This window comes from Rattus norvegicus, chromosome 3, assembly GCF_021556685.1.
Source record: "Rattus norvegicus strain SHRSP/BbbUtx chromosome 3, alternate assembly SHRSP_T2T, whole genome shotgun sequence".
In the NCBI taxonomy this organism is placed as follows: domain Eukaryota; kingdom Metazoa; phylum Chordata; class Mammalia; order Rodentia; family Muridae; genus Rattus; species Rattus norvegicus.
Window position 1 is genome coordinate 28,346,217 of NC_141536.1, and position 25,163 is coordinate 28,371,379.

The 25,163-nt window shown below is 38.4% G+C and overlaps 1 protein-coding gene across 46 annotated transcripts in view; it reads right to left on the minus strand.

The window, feature by feature from the left end:
- The window catches only part of Qtman (queuosine-tRNA mannosyltransferase), a 390,738-nt gene that overhangs the window by 353,688 nt on the left and 11,887 nt on the right, over positions 1–25,163 (minus strand). The window contains exon 2 of one of the 46 annotated variants that reach the window (XM_087653026.1): positions 3,373–3,408. The gene's annotated coding sequence lies outside the window, so the exon portion shown is untranslated. 46 annotated transcript variants of the gene reach the window in all.

Below are 25,163 nucleotides of genomic sequence, written 5' to 3' on the forward strand. Positions count from 1 at the left end.
AGCTACATAATGAGTCACTGTCTCAAAAGAAGAAAAGTTAAAGAAAAATGTTTCCGGATAACAACTATGTGTAAAATAAAAATGTACCTTCAATTATCAAAAGGTACAAAAATGTCTAACCATAATAAATCTGTTACTATCAGTAATATATATATAATATTTCAAAATTCAAAATAAAAAAATCTTAAAGAAGTTCAACCATATTACAGTACAGTTCTATTTTCTTTTTAGCCATTCATTAAGACTGGAAAGATGGATCGGCAATGGAGAACACACTGGTCTTCTCTAGGACCCAAGTTCAGATCCTAGAAGCCACATCAGGCTCAGGCGCCTCACAAATGCCTGTAACTCTAACTCCAAGGGACTCAATTCTGGCCACCATAGACACTGCACTCACATGCACATTACATACACAGACACATATAATAAAATCTAAATAAATAAGTAAATAAGAACAAGCCTTATCCAAATCATTCATCCCATCTCACCCAGGTTCTCTTGTCTCGTAGGATGGAGTCACAATGATAACATGAGCACTGCACCACCATGTGCATCAATACCTCAAGTTCAACCACAATATTCATATTCTCCACCTTCACTTTGGACCCAACATCAACTGCCACCCAGACTTCAACTTTTGCCCACAGTACCCTCGCCATGATTAGTGCCAACCATGGACTATGTCTCTCTCACATCAGAGACAAACAACGAACTGTGGGAAGAATGAATAGAGGCCTTCACAATGAATAATGAACTCAAAAATGATTTTTAATAAAATTAATGAAAGTTATCATGAGAGGTCTGCATATAGAAAAGACTACTAAGCCCTATATATGTCAAATATTTCAAAGGTGAAACAGTTATTACTATGTGTAAATAGATTTCTTTTTATTTTAAGACTGTTCTTACTTAACAATGTTCTCAATCTATAAATTTAAAAACAGATGTAAAAATCCTCCAACTTTGTATTAATGTTGTACTCAAACTGTTACAACAGCAGCGAGTAGAATCTAATGGATCACTCCCACACAGGTTAACAACGATCGTCATTCCATCACGTCTAACCACAGAACTGGCTACATACCTAGCATGGTAACCAAAACAGAAAATAGAGGTTCTAGGCAAGAACATTACTTTTAATCTCTTACTATCGAGCATTCAGAGTTATAAAACAACCTCAGCCCCCAAAGTAAAAACTCAAATAATTCACATAACTTCCTTAGTTCCTCACAAGTTAAGTGAAAAATCACATGGTACCTTTTTATAAAATACAATTCAATAGTTTTAAATGATTAATTTTAATAAATGATAAAATGGGGAGATGGAATATGGACAATATGTTATACATTACTGTGTCAGTAGTTGCACGTAAGGAAAAAAGTATTGGATTACAACAGGAGCACACTTTCATTCTTTAACAGTATTTCAAAATAAAGTATTATATTTCAAATGGCTTAACCTTATTCATCATATAAGAAGTCTGTATGTATACAATACACACACACACACACACACACACACACACACACACACACACACACACACACACTCACACCCTGAACAAAGCTAATAACTAAAAAGTTACCTAGAAGCTGGATAGCCAGAGACTTAGGAAAGAACCAAACATACAGTGGCAAGAAAGAAAAAAAGAAAGAACGAAAGAACAAAGGAAGGAAGGAAAGAAGGAAGGAAGGAAGGAAGGAAGGAAGGAAGGAAGGAAGGAAGGAAGGAAGCAAGCAAGCAAGCAAACACAGTGGCAAGCAAGCAAGAAAGAAAGAAAGACAGACAAGACAGATTCCTAATAATATTCTTCTATACTCATATATTGGTGCCTAGCCCAATTGTCATCAGAAAGGCTTCAGCTAGCAACTAATGAAAACAGATGCAGAGACCCACAGCAAACATTTGGCAGAGCTCAGGAATCCAGTGAAAGAGGGAGAGGAAAGATTATAGCAGCAGGGAGTCATAGACACCTCAAGAACACTCACAGAATCAACTAACCTGGGCTCACAGGTGCTCACAGAGATTGAACTGACAACCAAGGTGCCTGCATGGGGCTGACCGAGGCTCTCCACACAGATGTTACAGTTATGTAGCTTAGTCTTCTTGTAGGAGCAGGAACTGTCCCTAACTCTTTTTGCCTACTTTTAGAACCCATGTCCTCCTATTGAGCTGCCTTGTCCAGCCTTAATGGGAAGAAAGGTACCTAGTCTTACTGCAACTTGATATGCCATGTTTGCCTGATATCCAGGAAGGCCTGCCCTTTTCTAAAGAGAAACAGCTGAGGAATGGATGAGGGAAGAAGGGGAGGTGAGGTGTAAGAGGAGGGGAACTGCATTTTGGATGTAAAATATATAAAATTAAAAAAAAACAAAGAAAAAAGCTGCTAGATGTTTATTATACTTACTCTCAATTTTTCTATGGTTAAATTATTATTTTTCAAAATAAAATACTAGACCAAACACAAAAACAAAACAAAAAACTTACTCCAAAGTACATTAAATGCTAAATCTAGGACCTTCCATTTGCCATGGACTGACCAGAACCAGCCACTGCCAGTGAAGGAGAAATAAGGTCCTCCTATCCTAGGCACAAGCTTCCTAGTCACCATCCTAAGTGTGTTAACCACTAGGGTCTAGCTCAGAAGACACCAAACATTAGGATGGCTCTTGTTTAACAGTAGCCAGTGGCCTGGGGCTAAATGGAGCTAGCAGGTATCTAAAACTGATTCTCTGTTCCTGGACAGTCTGTGTGCATTCTCCTGCTATGACACTGCTCTCCCTCAGTTTACAGCACCCTCCTAATACCTACTCAACTGTGAAGCCTTAATAGTACACACCTCATAGTCTCTTAATGCCAAGACACTCTTGTCCTTCAAAAATTTATTCTGGGCAAGATGCCTATTCAGCTCCACACGTTGCTGAGAAAAATGTAATTACTCCTTAAGCTAGGACTATTACCATAGAACACTTCAGCTTTCCTCAGTATGATTCAAACATCCAAGCCTTGTTACCCGGTCCCATGATCCTCATAGTACTACAGGTAATACTCCTCACACTAACCGTGACAACAGATTCGTACACTATAACTTACTGGAAACCAGCTAAATCACTAACATTACAGAAGTGTTTACCAGACAAAGCGTTTCTCTCTTTTTACACCCTCGAAATAAGTCAAGAAATTCAGAAGCTCCAAAACCAGGGACTAGAGATGTAGTTTAGTTGCTCAGAGCCATCCTAGCACCCATAAGCACCAGGGATCAAAGACCAGCAGCAAATAAAGCAGGTATCAGGGGCCTCCACTTGTAACCCAAGCACTTAAGAAGAAGAGGCAGAAGGGGTTGGGGATTTAGCTTAGTGGTAGAGCGCTTACCTAGGAAGCGCAAGGCCCTGGGTTCGGTCCCCAGCTCTGAAAAAAAGAAAAAAAAAAATCTAAAAAGAAGAAGAGGCAGGGCTATCAGAAATGGAAGGCGATCCCCAGCTATACAGAGAGGTCCTCTTGCAAAAAAATAAAGACTCAAAAGTTACAAAGCCAGCTCTTCATAATAACAAATAGATCCTGGCAGGCCCCTTTGGCTACAGAAGGATCTGCTAAATACTGGGACCCCCTCAAAGTTCTACTTCATCATCCCATTTTCCAAGAAATTCTATTATTCTATAAGTGTGGGGGGGGGTGCATGTGCGCACACAGATGCAAAGCTTAAGCAAAAATACTTCTGAACACAATAAGCTCTTAACAGGCTATCACTCGTGATTATTAATCTTTTTTTAAATACCCTAAACAAGTATGGATAAGGAGAAATGGGATCCCTCGTGCATTGGAGACAGAATATAACATGGCATAGCCACTATGGAAAATTGGGAGGGAGGATCTCTAAAGCAATAAAATAAAACCCCCACATAATCTAACAATTGCTTTTCACTATAAGTTTCAAAAGAAATGAAAAAACAGACTTGAAAAGATTATCTGTGTGTATGGTTACAACAGTCAACTTGTCGGAGGAATCTAAGTGTATTTCAAAGACTGAAGGAACAAAACGCAATACATGTATATACATACTAGAATAGCATTCAGCACTTTAAACAAAGGAATAGCTGACACATGCTACAAGGGTAAACCTTGAAGGCATAAAAATGAGTAAAATAAGCAGGCCACAATAGGGCAAGTCTGCATGATTCAGTTTGTACGGGTTAGATAAGCTAGGAAAGTTTACAGAGACAGAAAGTAAAATACTAGCCACGAAGGATTGAGGAAATTAGCAATAGGTGGTTGCTGACTAATAGCTACTCAGTTTCAGTAAACTAAAATGAAAATCTTCTGGAAATAAATGACAATGATGGTTTTACAACAAAATAACTTTTCATGCTACCAAAATGCACATGAAAGTGGGGAAATGGCAAGTTTTATGGGTGTTTTATAATAAAATATACTTAAATTGACCATAACTAACTGCTAAGTGATACAAAAATTTGTCAGAAGATAATAAATAAATGAGTGAAAATATCAGTATAAACCACTATATTCTGAAGCGGCAAACTCCTAGATACACACTCCCAAGACTTAAACAGGAGACCCTACTGAACTGTGAAGACGTTCACCACAACACTGTCTAACTAATGCTGAAAGCAGCCCAAGTATCCCCTGTCTGGTAACTTAGACATGAATCAAATTGTTTTGAATTAGCTAAAGACACTTAGCATAAAATGTCTAAACTAAAGACAGCATCAGGTTGGGGGAGAAAAGCAAAGATTTAAGATAAGATACATATAATATTACACATATTTTTCTCTATATAGCAAATGTTATCAAACTGGAGGTCTTATTAGGGATGCTGGTGTGGTGGCGGGTAAAAGATGGAAATGGGGCTTAAAATAATGGCACAAATTTTTAGAAGAGTATTATCCAAATAACTGATGGTAGTTTGCAAGTAAGGAAGCTAATTAATGCTTTGTTCCCTGAACCAGAGAGCCAAAAGAATTTGGAGAACTAATTACATCTCTTTCCCAAATATTGTAATTTTTTCATCTAAGACACTTTCAGTTATATAGCATTTAATATGACCATCTGTTTATTAAAGGGCAGTACACTGAAAGAGAAAAGATTTTTAAAGCAATTATGTGCCAATGTTCAAATCTTAATGAAAAAAATAAATCTATAAAATAATTCCAATAAGCCATTTCTTAGATTTAAATGCCACTACAGAAAACAAGACAGCTATGAAATAAAACAAGTATACATAAATAAACAAATATATATGTATGTGTGTGTACAGGCACACACATGTGAAACCTTGTTAGTTTTTATTGTCAAATTGACATAACCTAGAGTCAGTTGGAAATCTCAACTGAAAAACTGCCTGGTTCATATTGGCCTATGGTGTGTGGGGTTAGTGTTTTGAGGGTCTACTTATGTAAAAAGTCCTATCCTACTGTAGAGACACCATCCTAGACATATAGCCCTGAGGTATGTAAGAAAGCTGACTGAATCTGAGCACGGTAGCACACAGTGGTGATCCCAGCACTAGGGAAGAAAGGCAGGAGGATCTCTGTGAGTTCAAAGTACTCTAGTCTACATAGTTCCAAGACAGCCAGCAGAGAGAGACAGTAAAATAGAGAGCATGCGCCTGAGCATGCCAGTTGAGCACACATCACAAGGCCAGCCAGTAAATGCCTTCCTCCATGATTCCTCACAGTCCGTCCCTGATCCCACTCCATGATCGACTGTGACCTGAAAGTACAAGACAAACAATCTCTTCCCTCCCAAGTTGCTTTTAATCATGGTGTCTGTCATGGCAACAGAAAAGCAAACTAATACAATATATCTTCAAGAAAATTATCAGTTATAATGTTATTTCCTAAACAGCATTTTAGAGATAACAGATATTATAACCTAAGTAAGAAATTAAACCTTATTCATAAACTGAAGACCTAGACACAAAAGGCTGGTTTTTAATACCACATGTGCTACCAATACCCACTTCTTTTTTGGAGCAAAATATGTCTTGTATGCCAAGGCCCTTAAACTATAACCTCCAATCACTAACGAAGACCTCTGCAGGCCAGGCTACTTTTTTCAGAAAGCACGCCTTTTTCTCTTTTCAGTGTCATCATAAGCACAGCACGAATCCTCATGAACTGTTGTTCTGAAAGAATGACCTCAGCAAACAACAGCAGACAGAAATAAATGCAAGACGGAACAAAATTAAGCAATGAAAACTGCCTTTACCTAAAGGACTATTTGAAGACAGGCTGGCCAGTCAGGCAGAGCTTTGCTAAATAAGGTGCATTTACCTGGCCTAATATACCTTATAAGAATCACAGAGCCATGAGCTCCTACTCTCCGCTAGAGACCATCTCCACCCAGCATACAGTTAACGTTTATTATTTACATGTAAGACATTGAGGGTCTAAGTTCACTACATGCCACTTCAAACAGGGCCTATCTTCCATTTAAAAAGAAACCTGTTCTCCCCAGGAAGTTAAAGTAGAGGCTATTCATAAATAGAATGAGAAAGAGAAAGAGACGAACTAAAAGAGAATGTGTGGACACTATCTTACACTGCCCATTTCTCCTTACTGTGTGAAGACTAAACGAGTGAACTTTTATTTCTTCCAACTCTACTCTTCCCTAGATTTACACTCACTCATAAAAGTGTCATTAACAGAAATAAAATACCTACAAGCAGATAGCACACTTTCACAAACTCTTAGTCCATCCATCGCCAGTAAAGCTCAGTATCACAATACCTTAAGGTGGTAGCTTCAAAGGGAATAGTCCCCATTGACTTTTGTGCTTTAGTGCTCGGTTGGTGGAACTGTTTGGGAATTGTAGCAAGTATTCTGTTCTTGGTGGCATGTCACTGGGAACAGTCTTCCAGGTTTCAAAAGCCTCCTTTCATGCCCAGGGGCCTTCTCAGCTGCTGTTCCTGCTGCCTGCTACCTTTCCTCCACCATCATGAACTCTAACCCTGTGAAACCCCAAGCCTAAATAAACTTCCTTATATAAGCTGCCTTTGGCCACAGTGTCTTATCACAATAGAAAAGTAACTAATACACCAATATTCAAAGGGTTTACAGTGTTAAATTCTAGGCTAGTCAGCTTAAGACAAAAATCATTGATAAGCCCAGCATTCAGTGAGTTTAAAAATTGATAAACAAGACTTGACAGATATCTTCTAGTACTTAATCTTCATTCTCAATCTGACTGGATTAAAAGAATGTACAAACCTATAATCTCAGAATTTAGAAAGCAAATTTAAGAGGATTAGCACAATATGAAAGATCACCTGGAGTAAGTAGTGAGTTCCAGGGCAGCCTGGCCAGAGTTGCAGAGAAAGGTCATTTGCACACCCACATACACACACAGCATGAATTAATGCCGTGTGTGTGTGTGTGTGTGTGTGTGTGTGTGTGTGTGTGTGTGTGTTTAAGAGAGAGAGAGAGAGAGAGAGAGAGGGAGAGAGCGAGCGCATGCATGTATGCATGTGTGGAATCCACACACCATTCTTCAAGTTGGGGTCTTGCACTAAATAAAAAGGGGGAAAGGAAAAAAAACCTAGCTGAAACAGCATTCCTTTCTTTGCTTCCTGTCCTCCCCAAATGTAAAAGCAGCCTCAAATTCTTGAAATGTTTAATAAATAAAATCAAATAAAGAATAAAATAAATAATAATAAAATAAAAACTGACCTTTAAAAGAAAGAGTAAATGTTATGATGCTTAATGAAATACACAATAACACATGACACAAAAAGCTGTCAAATATTGCATAAGGTTCTTAAATAACACATTCAATGGCATATTACTTGAGTATAAGCTACAATGAGTAAAAATAAGAATCAATAAATTAAGACATAAAGATATATATGGCTCGTAGTATAAAAGGGCGAACAAAATCTACAAGCAAGAACAATGAAGGTATAGAATATAATGATCAGACTGGAAAACTAGCACAGTGGGATACTTAAACTTAACTGTATTAATTATAATATTAAATAGAAAATGACTAAACAATTCAAATAAACACTAGACATTTTAGACTGGATAGAAAAGCAAGAACTTAGGTTATCTGGCAGAAAAAAACAATTCAAATCAACTGGCCAATTCTGACCTATGTTTCATGATAGTAAATGATGATATTGAACATCTACTAATGGTTGCTAGAAAATCTCTTCAAACATTTATCATTTTCTCATTGTATTGTCCTTTAAATTTTTTAATTATAACTTCTGTAAATGTATTAGGCTCAAGATCCTTCATATACATGACTTGCAAATATTTCCTTACTTTTGGTAAATGGGATTTTCTCCTTTATGACATTCTTTTGAGGTCTAAAGTTTTTTATTCTGATTGAAGTTACCTTATTTCTTTTTCTTGCATTGTAACTTTTGAGATAGGTATCCTATAATAAAATTTAACCCAATAAAAAGCTTTCTTTCAAAAGTTTTAATTTTACTTCTTGAACTTAAATTTATAATTCACTTAACATTAATTTTTACTTGCAATGCATTGAGAGAGACCTGACATTTTATATTTTATTTTAGACAGTGTCTCATTATAGCACAGGCTAGACTCCAATTCACAGTTCTCCTGCCTTAACTTCCCTGCTGGGATCACAGACTCATTGAACAAGCTCTGTACTCTCGTACTCTCAGAACTCTAACATAAAAGTTCGAGACTAGCCTGGGCTGCATAAGTTTCTTGACTAATCAGGGCTACCCAGTGAGAGCTTGTCAATAATAAAAACATAATGGTGTCCAAAATAGAACTTTAGTGAGGATCTTAAAGTCGCATCACCCCCCTTCAGCTGGACTTGAAAACTACATGGAGGCAGGAACTCAAATTGGCCACCACTAGAGCCAGTGGCCAAGGCCAAGCTTCCCCAATCACCCCTCATTGACCCAACGCACCTGGCTGATCTGGGACTGCTTGGAGTCCAATCCTAGGATTCAAACTGGAACTTATGGTAGAAGCTTCCAGAGCCAGATAACCCTATTGCCCAGCAATCAGCTACCCACTGCTGGACTCAGCACCAAATGGAGGCCACAACTAGAGTCAGAGATCTCCAGAACCAGTCCCCTCCCACTCCCTCTCACCCACCCCCACCTGATCCCTAAAATCAGTCAACTAATCCACTGTACCAACAGTGGATAAGGGGGATATAAACCTGGAACCCTGAGAGACCTTAAGACTGAAAGACAACCATCCAGCTAGTTCCACAACATAAGGGGGTAACAGCGAACAAAGATCCATCCAAAAAAAAGGCAAAGCCAGGTTTCCACAGTAAGAGACATTACAAATAGCCTAGCTCCAGATGTTTAGATCCCAACACAGAAACCCAGACACTGTGGATAACCAAGACAGCACTCCTATCATAATGTTCGAAGAAAGGTAACTCCGCTGATAGACAGGACAAGGACCTCAAAGGAGGACTGTAAAGACACTGAATGAGGGCTCAGAGGATACGAACAAATGTCTGAGTGAATCCAAAATCACAGCTGAATAAAATAATAAAAAGAATCCAAAATAGAAAAAGAGAATTTAATAAGGACATAGAATCTCACAAGAAAAGCCAAACTGAAATCAAACTTGAAATAAAAAGCTCCGGAAGTCAAACAGAAAGCTTGGAGGAAAGCCTCAACAACAGACTGAATGAAGTGGGAGCAGACTACCAAATCTTAAAGACAAGGGAGAAGAAACGCACCCCTCAATCAAAGAGCATGCTAAGTGTAAACACTTCCTCAAGAACAAACATCCAAAAAACATGGGACATTAATGAAAAGACCAAACCTACAAATAAAAGGTATAGAATGGTGGTCTTCAACCCATGGGTCATGACCACTTTGGAATCTAAGACCATCAGAAAATACAGATATTTACATTTAAGAGTCATAACAGTAGCAAAAATCAGTTATGAAGTAGCAGTGAAAAGTATTTAGGGGGGCACCACAACATGAGGAAGTTTATTAAAGGGTCACAGCATTAGGAAGGATGAAAACCACTAGTATAGAAAAAGAAGAAACCAAGGTCAATAGAACAGGAAATATTTTCAACGATTCATAGAGGAACAATTCCCAAATCTACGGAGATGCCTATCAAGGTACGAGGCATACAGAACACCAAACAGACAGGACCAGAAAATAAACTCCCACAGCACATAATAAAACACTAAATTTACAGGACAAAGAAGGGATATTAAAAGCCACAAGGGAAAAAGATCAAGTGCACCAACATTAACTGCTTTAATCGCTTGTTTTAAAGTATGTTCTCCAGCTGTATGTTTCTGCATCTAATGAAATCAAAATTTGACATTATAAATACACATACATATGCATATAAGTCATAGTTCATACTTCCATAGCAAAATATCGTGAATGACTGAAATAGAAACAGAACAAACTTATTGCCGACAATTCCATATTAAAGTCTATGCTAATGGGAAAGCCGAAGAGGAAAGAGCTCAAAACAGTCACATCATAAGCACACGCAAAAGCAGGGAGCCATGAATGAATGAATGCATTCTATTGCTCACCTCATGCTCTCTACCATCTACGACCCTAACTAAGAGAAGTCTTAGGCTAGGACTTCACTTACCATAAGGTAACCACCCACCAAAGACAGACTATTCTCACTGATACAGACTAATACATACATTTCTTCATTGAGATTCTCTTTCCATTTGATTCTAATTTGTATCAAATTGACAAAACCACCACAGACACCATAGAAGGTAAAAGGAGATGCAGAGCAAAGGGGGAGGAGAAAGAGAGACAAAGGGAAATAGGCAGGAATACAGGAGACAAGAAAAAAAGAGATTCAATAAAATATATTCTACTTGAAATTGCCATAATGGTATATAAAGCTTTGTATGCTGATATAAAAATCAATAAATAAAGATGACTAGAAGGATGGCTCAGCATTAAGAGTGCTTGCTGTCAGTGAAGAAAAAAGGTGGACATTAAACCCCACCCACAACCAAGAAGATATTTGTGATTGACAGTGGCTGAGTGAGGGAAAATGTCACTTCTCCAATGCAGTGATACTGGGCATATCAAACACAGGCCTCGTGCTCAGAATTACTTAACAAACACAAAATAGACTTTATGTTTTATGTGCTTTTTTTTTGTTTGTTTTGGTTTGGTGGAAGGTTTTTTGTTTTGTGTTATGTTTCCAGAGAAAGAATATGAAGTTGGGTGGGTAGGAAAGGGGAAGTATCCAGAACAAATTGAGGAAGGGAAGAATATTATCAAAATATATTATATGGAAATTTTTAACAAAATTTTAAAGAAATGATTGAGGCCTTTTCAGAAAACCAGAGGTCAGTTCCTAGCACTCATATCTCACAGGTCATAACCACCTAATTCCAGCTCCGGGGGGATCCAATGCCCTCTTCTGGCCTCTTCAAGCAACTGCACATGTGCATGACACACACATACATACATACATACATACATACATACATACATACACACATACACACACACATACACACACATACACACACACACACACACACACACAAATATAAACAACAAAAAGAACAAAGTATAGTATCAAAGACTTGCTTCATTGATACAAAAATTAACAAGACTGATAGGCCCAAAGAAAGAGAAAACTTAATAGAATTAAAGATGAATAGGAATGCTACAGCAAACACCAATGAAATCTGAAAGCTTGTCAGATAATACTTTGAAAAGTTAAGCTCCAGAAAGCTATAAATCATACAAGAAATAGAAAAAATTTATACAACCTATTATGACGGCTTCTATTGACTCTCAACAGGACCCAGTATCACAGTAGAGACTAACTTCGGAGCATGTCTATGAGGGATTACATAAACCAATGTAGGAAGACCTCCACCAACTGATTGACCAAATAAAATGGAGGAACTGAGCTAAACCTTCATGTCCACCTACTAGCTGATTATGGATGCAACGTGACCAGCTCCATCCTGCTTCTCCCACCATACTCTAAGCCCTTAGGGACTGTATGGACAGCAAATGTAAGGCAATATAAATCCCCCTTCTTTAAGGTGCTTTTGGCATGACCTCCATCCCGATAACACAGAAATCAGCTAATACCAAAAACTGGTACCAAAATGTGGGGCTGCTACTATGATAAACTTGACCAGATGGGTCTTGGGCCTTAGGAAGAAATGGAGAAATATGGAAGCATTTGGACCTTTGGGTTAGAAAAGACCATAAACACTGTAAACAGAGATTAATGCACCACTCCGGTGACAGTTTTAAGAAGGACACTGAGAACTTGTGGGTAGTAGAGGTAGTAGAACTTGCAGGGTTTGAGAGGGGAGCAAAAATTCAAAAGAACTGGGCTGGAAGCCATTCATGTTATATTCTGACAAAGATATATTCTGTCTGTGTCTTGAGAATATGAGGGACATTTGATTTGAAGTAATGGACTAGGATTTTTGTTTTTGTTTTTATAGAAGGAAATTTCAAGATAAGATCAGATTTAGGGTGTGGCACAGCTATGGCTTACTGAAAAAACTATAGACAAGACCAGTTCATAAGCTGCTAAAATTAGAGATCAGGGTCAGTAAAGAGAAGCTTGGTACTCTACACAGAGATAACAGAAGTGTCCTGATGGCAAGATTTCACCACTGGAAGGTTCTATCTTGTAAAAACATCAATCAGTTGAAAGGGAGAAAATCTAAACTGAGAATGCCCCACTAAAGAAGTTCCCCCCACTCAAAAACAGTCATCTTTGAAAGTGCTTCCCAGGGTCAGTACACAAAGGCTGAGGCACCTATGGTCTAAGAAGGCAGCACTGGTTTGACATAGAGGAGATAAGACTAGAGCTTAAAGCACACTTCCACACACTAACTGAGGTAATGTATAGCAGGGTCATTGTTCCTACAGAGAAGCACTGAAAGGATGCTATATAAAGCTGCTGGAGAAAAATAAAAAGAAGAGGAAGAGGAGGAAGAGGAGGAAGAGGAGGAAGAGGAAAAGAAGAAGAGGAGGAGGAGGAAGAAGAAGATAATAATAATAATAATAATAATAATAATAATAATAATAATAATAAACTACCTAAAATGTAAACTTCTGAATGTCAGGCATGCTAGAACCATGGGTCATCTATGGAAGAAAGCTGCTTTACTTCCTGTTGGGCTGCCATGTCCAATTTCAACTTGATCATTTTTACTTCATCTTACTGTTTTATTTTGTCATGTTTGGTTATCTCTTGGAAGCCTCTTTTTTCTAATGAAAACACAGAAAGAGGGCAGATCCAGAGGAGAGGAAAAGTGAGAAGAAACTGGGAGGAGTAAAGGTGGATAAACTATAATCAGGATATAATCAGGAAGGCAGTTGGTTAATTAGTTCAAGAGAATATTTACAAACCAAATTCAAGGACACAGTAGGAAGATCCTTTATTATGACCAAGTAGATTTCATCCCATGGGCACAGGTTCTATTTAACATATAGCAATCAATAAATGCAACAAGACATATAATAAACCTAAGGACAAAAGTAATATAACCATCTTGACAGATACAGAAAAGACATTTACAAACTCCAGCACACCTTCCTGATAAAAGTTCTAGAAAAATTAGGATCAAGGGGGAAATACTTCAAAGTAATAGAAACTGTATGGCAAGCCACTTTACACTACACAGGGGAATGGAGAAGATCTCCTCTAATATCTAGAAAGGAAAAAGGATGTCTCTCTGACTACTATTAGGCTACATAATCCTTGAAATCTTAACTAGAACAATAAGAAAAGGCTAAAAAGTATATAAAAATAAGAAAGAAGCCAATTTTTTCCTACTTACAGATTACATGATTTTTATACTCGACAAACCCTACTCAGAAAGTTCTTTAGCTCTAGTAAGCCCTTTCAGTAAAGTTACGGGATACAAAATCAACATATAAAATTCTCATATGTAACAAATTTGCTGAAAATGAAATTTGAAAAACATCCCATTCACAAGAGTTCTAAATAATAATAATGACGATAATGTTAATAGTAAAAGTATCCCCAAGAAAATAAACCAAAGAAATGAATGACCTCTATAATGAAAAATTCCAAGGCACTGAAAAGAGAAACTAAAGACAATGATGGAAAGACTTTCCATTTTTCTGAATTGGCTAATTAATCTTGTGAAAAATGGCTATGCTATCAAAGTTAATCTACAAATTTGATTCCTTATTCATCAAAATTCCAATGTCATTCTTCACAGAACTAGGAAAACATTTAAAAATCCCTATGGAAATAAAGAAGACCATGAATCATCAAAACAATTCTATTGAAAAGGACTACTACTAGAAGTATTACAACACCTGGTGTTAAATAATGCTAGAGACTACAGACAAAGAGAGCATGGCACTGGCACAAAACAGACATGCAGGCCAATAGAACAGATAAGGAACCCAGAAATAAACTTGTTCAGGTCCAGCCACCTACTTATTGACAAAGATGGCAAAAGTATGCATTTAGGGGATCTGAAGAAATGGCTGTTAGGTAAAGTCCTTGCTATACAGGCATGAAAGAAAGTTCACAGGCCCACCACCCATGTAACAAAGGCAGTCAGAATGGCCCACCTGTAATACCAACACTGAGGAGTCCCAGAGGATCCTTGGGACGTACTGGCTACCTACACAGCCAAATCAGTAGCTCCAGGTTCAGTAAGAGCATCCATTCCAATATGTAGGGATTATGAAATTGGGAAGAACAGTGAGGAACCACAGCCAAATCAGTAGCTCCAGGTTCAGTAAGAGCATCCATTCCAATATGTAGGGATTATGAAATTGGGAAGAACAGTGAGGAAGAAGCACTGAGGCATAGGGGAAGGAGAAACAACAAGCGTAACACTATCAGAGATGAAGCTACAAGGGTGGAAATGCATAAAGGAAGGCAAGGGGTGGGGAGCAGGACAAACAATAGCAAATGTCATAATAAAGCTGATCATTCTGTATGCTAATTTTAAAATAAATAAATTTATCTTCAAAAGGAGAAAATGCTCTACACCTTGACTGGAGAACAGTAAGAACTGTAAGAACATGTTTTGGTCAAAATACATTAACTTATAACTTAAACAAATGCATTCATTTTATGACGTATCATTTCCAAAAGTTTCCAATCAAAACTGAGGTTTATAACAGGTGTAACCCTATGAAATTAGTCTCCTATTGTCTTTTGTTTATTTACCAAGTTCAACATGAAATGTCCACCTGTAGGGAAAGAGTCTAAGTTTAAAGATGGTCGAGTAGTAAAATAATAAAACTTCTCAGCCAGACGGTGGCGGCCCACACCTTAAATCCCAGCAACTGAGAGGCAGAGGCAGTAGGATCTCTAAGTTTGAGGACGGCCTGATCTACGGAATTCCAGGACAGCCAAGACTATCAAGAAACCCTACTCAAAAACAAATTAAAAAGGGGGGGGGGGGGGTCCTGTACTTCAAAGCTTTCTTTCTAACAAAAAATGACAAACTGCAAAATTATAAAGAGAAATATACAGTATATCAGTTTGGGAAAGTACTAAGAAGAAAAATAAAGCAGTTGGAAAAGAGGCACATTTTACCTGAGATGCCCAAAGAAGGTTCTAAGAGAGATTTGACCTACCAAGACCCAAGAGAGCCAGGCAGAGTGGCATAAGCCTATAACCCCAGCATTCAGAAGGCTAATGGAGGAAGACAGTTCAAGTACAGCTGGGCTACACAGTGAGACTACTATCCCAAGGAAGCAGGAAAAAAAAAAAAGAGAGTAAACAAATAGAAAGGAAGTAGACAAAAGGAAGAGAAAGAAAGGAAAAGGAAGGAACAAAGAAGGGGGAAGGAGGGAAGGAGGGAGGGAGGGGGTGAGAGAGAGAGAGAGAGAGAGAGAGAGAGAGAGAGAGAATATGCACACAGTACAGCAAATACAAAACCCTCCCAGAAAATCTGCTCAAAAAATTATGAGTACTAAGTGTGGACGCAGAGTAGTAAATAAGACAGAATAAAGGAAAAGGAAGGAAGGAAGGAAGGAAGGAAGGAAGGAAGGAAGGAAGGAAGGAAGGAAGGAAGGAAGGAACAAAGAGGATTGCAATGAGGGAAAGACATAGAGGAGTTTGTAAGCACCTATACTTAACAACTAGAGTTTTGAATCACAGGATTTTAATTATACCTTAGCAATTACACTGGTTTCTGCACAGAAACTAGACTACCTAGCACTGGGTATCAGGTTAGAACAATCAGGAGACTAATATGATAACCCAAATAAAAGGTGACAATGGCTTGGACCAAGTAGCAGTATGAGGTGGTTAAAAGTGGTCAGAATAAGTATCATCAAAAGAACAAAGGGAACCTCTTTCCCAGCACAGTAGCTGGCACCTCCTACTAGGTATTTATTCCTGCCTAGACCTCCTATGAGTTAAAAAACGCCAAAAAGAGGACTAAGAAGCTCATCCTGTAAAAGCCAGACAGAAAATTAAGTGAAAAATTAACTGTAACTCCCAAAAAAAAACTGACACAAGGGTATGGCAAGACGGAAGGTCCAGTCCCTGGTGTCCAATATTTGGTTATGGAAGTAAGTAGAAAACAACATAAATGCTGCCCACTTGTTTCCACAAGTTCTTGCTGTACAGCATCGGGAAGCTAGAAGTCGCCATTACAGATGTTTTAGTGTGCTGAGAGCATGTATACTTCATTCAAGAGCCACAAGGCCACTGTGGAAGGAGAAGCACAAGTGACCATTAGCATTGCCAATCCTAACAACTACTTCACAGAGAAGGAAATGGAAAGGGCAGCTATGTGCATGCTTTACCTGCATTTACATAAAGCAAAAGAAAAAACCCACAAGGATGGGAAATGTGGAGAAAAAGAGAAGGGGGAGGAGAGGAAAGGAGAGGGGAGGGGAGGAGATGGGAGAGGAGGGGAGGGGAGGGAATCAGGTGGGGACACTGGTTATCTATCATCTCAGGACCTGAGAGGCTAAGGCAAGATTGCTGTGATTTCCAGGCCTGCAGGCTAAATGGTGAGCTACAGTCCCAGGCCAGCCAGAGCCACAGGATAAGGCTCAGTCTCAACTTAAAAGGCCATAAACCATGAACAAATGTCAGGGGGAAAACACTTGATACTTCTCATGGAAATTAGTAAATCAAATCCAATATAGAACCGTAAGAAACTTACTCGAAAAAGCAAAAATATGATAATTACTCTCTTGGCACTCCTCTGACTCTCAGGAGCTTTTCTCACTTTCCTTTAATAAAGCTACAACCAATAAGCTATAATAATAATAATAATAATAATAATAATAATAATAATAATAATAGACTAATATATTGTATTAGTTGCTGTGCATGCTATTGTGAGAAAATACCTGACAAAAATAACTTAAGAGTTTATTTTATCTCCCAGTTGAAGGGCACAGTTCATCATGGAGGGGAGTAGGAGCAGCAGAAATGGCATAGCAGCAGGAGTGTGAAAAAATGGTTATACTGCATCCATCATGGTAATATGTAACATGCATTACTTTGATATGGCTCAAGTATATATAGATGGAGGCAGAAAGGTAGAAGGCAAGAGCGTGGCTAGGGAAAGAGCCTATGGTTACTATCTGGTCTTACAACTTTTCTGTATTTTTCAATTATTTCCAAGTAAAATATTAAAATGAATGAAAGTAAAATAAATTATTTTCATGCTCAACAAAAAAAGTAGAAAGATACTTTCTCCTTTCCATGTACTCTACAACCCCATACCATGATTCCACCCACATTTAGGGTATTTCCATCTCAATTAACTAAATTAGAAGTGCTTTCATAGAAATGTGGCATAAGAAATATGGATCACCTAAGAGTGATCCTAGCGCTCTTAGGAGATAAAGGTGGGCAGATTCCTGTGAATTCTTTGAGGTCAGCCTGGTCTATTAGGTAAGTTCCAGGACAGCCAGAGCTACATAGTGAGATCATGTCTCCAACCACACACATCCCAAAAAAGGCTTTATAGGTACATTCACAAGTTTGCTTTAACAATTACCTAAATTCTGACAATTTGATAATATCGACAATCACAAGTCCACCCCTGTTTAATTTGACATGAAGCTTTCAAGCAATATCTTCTACCCCTTGTCTCTACAGGCTCATGGCCATCTCGTAATGCAAAATACATTCAATCTAACTTCAAAAGTACCCATAAGTGTAAGTAGAGAGTCTCTTCAATCCAAAAATAACTTACATATCAAAATACACAATAGCAAACATTCTATGCCCAAAAAGAATGGAGCAGGGGTTGGGGATTTAGCTCAGTGGTAGAGCGCTTGCCTAGCAAGCGCAAGGCCCTGGGTTCGGTCCCCAACTCCGAAAAAAAGAAAAAGAAAAGAAAAAAAAAAGAATGGAGCAGAGCATAGAAAGACCAGTTTAAAGCCAGACTTAGATAGAGATCATCATATGAAAAGTAATCCAGGTAAGAAAGACAAGTATATCATGCTTTCTCTCACATTCTGAATCAAAATTAGTAGTGCACTAAGAGGAGCATTTAGGAATAAGAGGGGATCAATGGGAGCAAAGTAAGTATGGGTAATTAGATAATGGATACTATCAAGGTAGTTTACATACATGTCTGAAAACATAATGAATTCCCTTCTTTAATGTGTATGAGAATATGCTCACATAAATGCATATGCACCACCTGTGTGCAAGCATCTCCAGAGGCTAAAAACAAGCTTCAGGTCCCCTTGAACTGTAGTTATCACTGTTTGTGAGCTCCCGGGTGAGTATTGGGAGCCAAGCCCAAGTCCTCTGCAGGCGTAGTAAGCCAGCTCCTTTTGAATGTCATTCATGTTTATAAATAATACTCATTAATAAAAGAATCACACTCCTTTAAAAAATACTTCATGGAATTATAGTTACTAATATTTTTAAACTAATCACTAAAAATTATGTGTATGTATACTCTTGTGTGTATGGGTTTAACTTTTAGAAAATATTCCATACTTAAAGTTAATATATCAAGGACTCAGCACCAAAACCAATGGATTGTGTGTGTTCTAATTTACAAAACTCCACACAGGTCTGCTAGGCACTTCAATGTGGATTGCTATGGTATACATTTGCTATACTAATGTGAACAGACACATTCCTGAAGCTATAGATATTTAAAGATGACAACTAGCATCAGTATACTCATTCTTATTCTAGGGCACTTTAAGAAAAAGAAAAAAGAAAAGAATCACTTGTTATTAAACTAATTGTACTGCCTAATACTTCTTAGGACAATATGTTCAAAATTGTTTTAAAATGGCTTCTCCATATTTACTGTTTCCAATCAAAGAGAATTACCAGTTTGTTTTCTGTTGTGATAAAACACCAGCCAGGAACAACTTGAGAAGAAAAGGGTTTAGCTTAGCAAGATACAGCCCATCATTACAGGAAGCCACGACAGGAACTCAAGCAGGAACCTGTAGATAGGAATTGAAGCAGAGACCACGGAGGAATGTTGTTTACTGGGCTTGGCTCCATGGCTTGCTCAACTTGTTTTCTTATATAACCCAGGGATGGCATCTCTTATAGAAGTCTAGGCCATTCCACATCAATCATTAATCAAAACACAACAACAACAAAAAGTCCACACAGATAGGCTTGCCCACAGGCCAATCTGACAAAAATTCCTCAACTGGGGTTACCTCTTCCCAGGTCCTACTTTTAGTTAAGGCGGCAAAAACTAACAGCAAAGAGAAGAATGGGCACTATAATTAGACTGAGAACTTTAGTCTTGATGCTTATAGCATCCAGGTTTTTAAGTGAGTAGTGTTTCCAACTAAATAATGCACACTGTATCTCATTAAAAGACAGACATTAACAAAGAAATACACAAATGACATATAAAAGCATCAAAACCACTACTGTAATTAAACTGTGGGTGTGTCCTTAACTAATGGTCAGAAGAGTTTTCTAAGCTTCAGCCATTCCATGTGAACCAACACTACCTCTTCCCAGATATACTCTATCCCTCATGCTAAAATACAAGGCCTTGTCTCCCACCTATCTTCTCTCCTTCGAACATCCATCTGAAACGTGGTCTCCTCCATATGGTGTACCCTGAGAACCTCAATGGCATATACCAGTCTCTCCCACTACTGGCACATCAACATGTAGCACACCTGTGTCACTCTGCTACAGATGAACTTCAACTATTTACACTGAAACAGATGCTCCCTAAAGACAAAAATGTCACAAAGCATCCTTGCCTTTCATGAAATGCCTAGTGAAATGTCTCACGTGCTCTGTTCTAAGTGCTCACTAACACTTTGCTTAACAAAACCAAAACCTTATTAAACCAGGAAATCAATCAACTGAACCAAATGGAGTACATGCTTTTATTTTCTTTTGCTGGTTCTTTCAACATAGTCCTTTCCTTCAAGTACATTTTCTACACATTCTACTTGGAGTTCATCCAATTCAGCTTACAATGTGCATCCATTTCTATAATGGCTCATTATCACACTCTTGTGTAGGCATTTTCTGTCACAGAATGACCTACACACGGGGCTAAACAATATTATACTGATACCAAGGACAATTCAGTAAATTGCTGGGTTCTAAAGTTCAGATACACTAACTGCCATTGTATCATTACTGCTTCTTAAGGTGATTTCAACATCATTCTACACCAACAAGATGTCACTTGTGTTAAAAGCTGTTAAATCTTAAAATTTAACTCATACTGAAGGCTGATTTTCTTTTATTTCTTTACTTATCAATCATCACACCAAAAAATACTTTTACACAGGATACATCTCTAGCTGTAAAGGATGTAACTTCTCACTTGAAGGCTACACAGATGTATTACTTTGCTTCTAACATCCTCATCAGGAAATTGAGACACTACTGCTTTAAAGGCTATAGACTGACCTGAAAATAACTTAGGTACGATATCTTACTTAATGTCTCATTTGAAATAACTTTAGTGAACATTCTACCAGAAGTCAGTCAGACATTTCTATTGTGACTATTAAATACATAACAGAAGTCAAAAAGAAGAAAGATTGATTTGGCCTTACAGTTTCAGAGGTCTCAATCCATCAATAGGTCTACAGTTTCTGGGCTACGAGGTAGTGAGAATGAGGAGGAGTTAAGCTGAACACCTTGTATCAGCCACAAAGCTAAGAGAAATTCAGATTCTCAGCACCTATGTAAATTAAAAGAGCCAGGTAGAACACTAGGCAGCATACTTACATCTACTACTGGGAGACAAGTAGGATGGATGCCAGGATCTCACTGGCCTGAGGCAGGTTAACACTCCTTCCAAACCTGCAGTAAGCTTCAAGTCAGTGAGAAAACCTGTCTCAAAACACTGAGCCAGAGAGTGACAGACAACAGCAGCCAACGAAAATCACAAATCTCCACCTGCATACATACAAGCATGCACACCCACATACATGTATAACACCCCACCCACCCCCAACACACACACACACACACACACACACACACACACGCACACACACAAAGAGACAAAAGTGAATAGAATTCATCGTTTCTCAATGTATTCCAAATCTCCTATTTTGTCTCCTTAGAAAGCAGTTCCTGAGAATTCAACATAGAAGAACGAGGGGAAATAAGCTTTTATATTGCTCTGACTGACCATACAAAATTAATTTGCTTTGTTGTTTTTGACTCCAGGGCCTCATGAATGTTAAGAAAACTCTACTTCTGAGCTATAGACCTAGCCAAAAGATTAGTTTTGAACACCTCAAGTTTCTTCTTTTGATTATATTCAACAAATCAGTTAAAGGCTTACGTATCACCTCCAAAATTAATACAACTTACTTTATACAACTACATTCTCCAGTAAAATGGTACCACCTATTCTACAGTAAACTGGGTTTTTGTTTTTCACTTTTATGATCTGATTCTCAATTTCAATATGGACAAGTAAATTAACAATAACTATAGTGTATAGATATAGATATAGATTAGATAGATAAATAGACTACATTATCTATAGACTAGTCTCTATATATAACTATAGTCTACATTTATTCCAACTTATACTTGATAGCTAAATCATTTCAAGTAAATTTAGTTAAAGGGTCTGAAAGAATTTATGGCTAGAACTGCTTTAAGGACACAAATACAGCACAGGAAGTTTCTCTAGTTATGAGTCTACTTGAGGCTTTTTTGTCATTTTTCTTTCATTGAAAATAGATTTCTTGGGGGCTGGAAAGTTAGTTCAGTGGCTAAAAGGCTCTTCCAGCGGTCCTGAGTTCAATTCCCAACAACCACATGGTGGCTCACAACCATCTGTAACGGGATCTGATGCCCTCACATACATAAAATAAATAAATCTTTAAAAAAGATTAAAAAAAGAAAATAGATTTCTTTTCATATACTATATTCTGATTACAATCTCCCCCTCCTTCCATTACCATCCATACCCTTCCTGTCTCTCCTTAGAAAACAAGCATGGCTCTAAAGGATAGTAATAATAATAATAATAATAATAATAATAATAATAATAATAACAATAATAATAATAATAATATAAAACAAAATCAAATGGTGATCAGACAAAAAACAGAATAAAAAGAACCAAAGAAAAACCATAAGAAGCACATATAGATGCAGAGACCTGTTCACATATACAGGAATCCCATAGAAATACAACACTGGAAGCTATAACATATACAGAAAGGACCTATACAGTTAAAAAGAAAAATGCCCTGTCAAAATCTTATGAAACAGAGAATGTGCAAAACTGCCACTAACTCCTCTGTGTGTTGGCTGGCGACTGCTTGGCAAGTGGCCTGTCCTTGAGAGTGGTCTGTGTCCCCAGGGAGACTCTGTTGGAGAAACCTAGATTCTCATTTGCTAGTGCTTATCAAAAGGAGATGGCTTCAGGGTTAGAAATGGGGCATGGGTCCACTTCTCTCTGGGCTGGGACTCTAACTGGCTCAGACCCAAACCAGTCCTGCCACAGTTCAGAGATATTGTCATTGAGGAAAAACAAACCCCTTCTACGTAGCTTTTTGCAAATACAAATACAGGTTTAAGTGAGTTACATGACGACGCACTCTCAAGATTCTCAAGTACACTTTACCTGAGAAAACTGGTGTGCTTATTGGAGAAAAGACAGCATCTTTAAGAAATGGTGCTGGGGAAACTGTAAGTTCACATGCAGAAGAATGAAATGAGACCTGCATCTATTACCCTGAACAAAAATTATAACCATGTGAAACCTCAAACACTAAAACCTAAAACTGCTTAAAAAACAAACAAACAAACAACAACAAAAACAAAAACATGGTCAGTTTCCTACAAGATTTGGGTGTAGGGCAGACCTCTCTGACTAGGAATCCAATTTACTCAGGAATTGACAAGGAAGGCAGGAGTGAGGGGGTGCGCTCATGAAACTAAACAGCTTCTATACCGATGAGGAAAAGATGGATTGAGTGAAGAGGAAAGCCACAGAATGGAAGAGAATTTGTTGGCTATTTATCTGTCAGAGGATTAATATACAGAGACCAAAGCAGCAAGGAAACAAATGACCCAACCAAAAATAGATAGGGATCTAAACAAAGTTCTCAACAGAAGAAATAAAGCTCTAAGAAACTCCTCAAAAAGGGTTAGCAATTAGAGAAATGCAAATTAAAACACCTTTCAGATCTTAGCCAGTCAGAACTGCTGAGATCAAGGAAAGGACTGAGGACACTGGTGTGGCAATGAAAAGGAGGAACCCTTGGTCGGTGTTGATGGACAGGCAAAGAGGCGCAGCCACTCTGGAAGTATGGAGAATCCTCAGAAACCAAAAACGAAGCTCCCACATGACCCAGCTCTGCCACTGCAGCATATGTGAGTCACAGAATCTGACAACCATTCACGGCCACCACTTAGCTAGACCAGCACAATTCCTTACTACATTCTAAATGTAATCCTTATGTGACAGATTAGTGTAGCTACCACCTCTCATCAAACCCCCTCTTCTCTCTTCCTCTCTTCCTCTCCCTCTCCCCTCCCCTCCTTCTCCCTCTTTCCCTCCCTTGCCCTATCTCCCCCCCTCTAAATTTTTTTATTTATTTTTATACTCCAGATTTTATTCCCCCTCCCGATCCACCCAACCCCCACCCCACCCCCTCATCCCCACCCCTGAGAGTTCCACATCCCATACCTCCTGCCCTGCCCCGGTGTCTCCACAAGGATGTCCCCACCCCACCAGACCTCTAAATTCCCTGGGGCCTCCAGTCTCTTGAGGGTTAGATGCATCTTCTCTGACTGAACACAGACCCAGGAGTCCTCTGCTGTCCACATGTCGGGGGCCTCATCTCAGCTGGTGTATGCTGCCTGCTTGGTGTTTCAGTGTCTGAGAGATCTCAGGGTCCAGGTTAATTGAGACTGCTGGTCCTCCTACAGGGTCGCCCTCCTCCTCAGCTTCCTCCAGCTTTTCCCTAATTCAACCAGAGGGGTCAGCAGCTTCTGTCCATTGGTTGGCTGCACATATCTGCATCTGACTCTTTCAGCTGCTTGTTGGGTCTTTTGGAGAGCAGTCATGTAGCCTCGCTCAGTAATGGTGTCAGGTTGTGGGCCCTTAACTTGAGCTGGATCCCACTTTGTCACTGGACCTTCTTTTCCTCAGGCTCTTCTCCATTTCCACCCCTCCATTTCTTTCAGACAGGAAGACCTGTGGGTCAGAGCTTTGAAACCTTTCTTTAAAGTAAATGGAAAGCCGCAACTGGACACAATGCAAATGCATGAAACCCAGACATCACCAGTCCTGCAAAAGAGGGGCTGGGAAGATTTTAAGAGCCAGAACACTCGGAAGTTTGCTGTGAAACAGTCTCTTCTAAAAATGGCTACATAAACGAGACCCAAACCATGATAATACCAATAAACATGCTAACGTGAAAGAGGAAATTTTTCAATAGGTCAGTCCATCCCTGAGACAAAGAACTACTTAACAAGAAATACTGCTGAGAGAGGGAAAGTTAGCCTCTCCAAGGGATGAGACCCTAATTGATTAGTCAACACGAAGTGGTCACACAAAACAACACAAACAGACTCAGTAGGTTGTATTTATGTATCTGTGTGTGCATATATATATATATATATATATATATATATGTATGTATGTCAGTAATAATCAAAAAAAGAAACTATTAATTTGAGAGTTGGGAAGCCATAGATAGGAGAGGTTAGAAGGAAGAGATCTGAAAGAATCTGGAAGAAAAACAGAAAAGG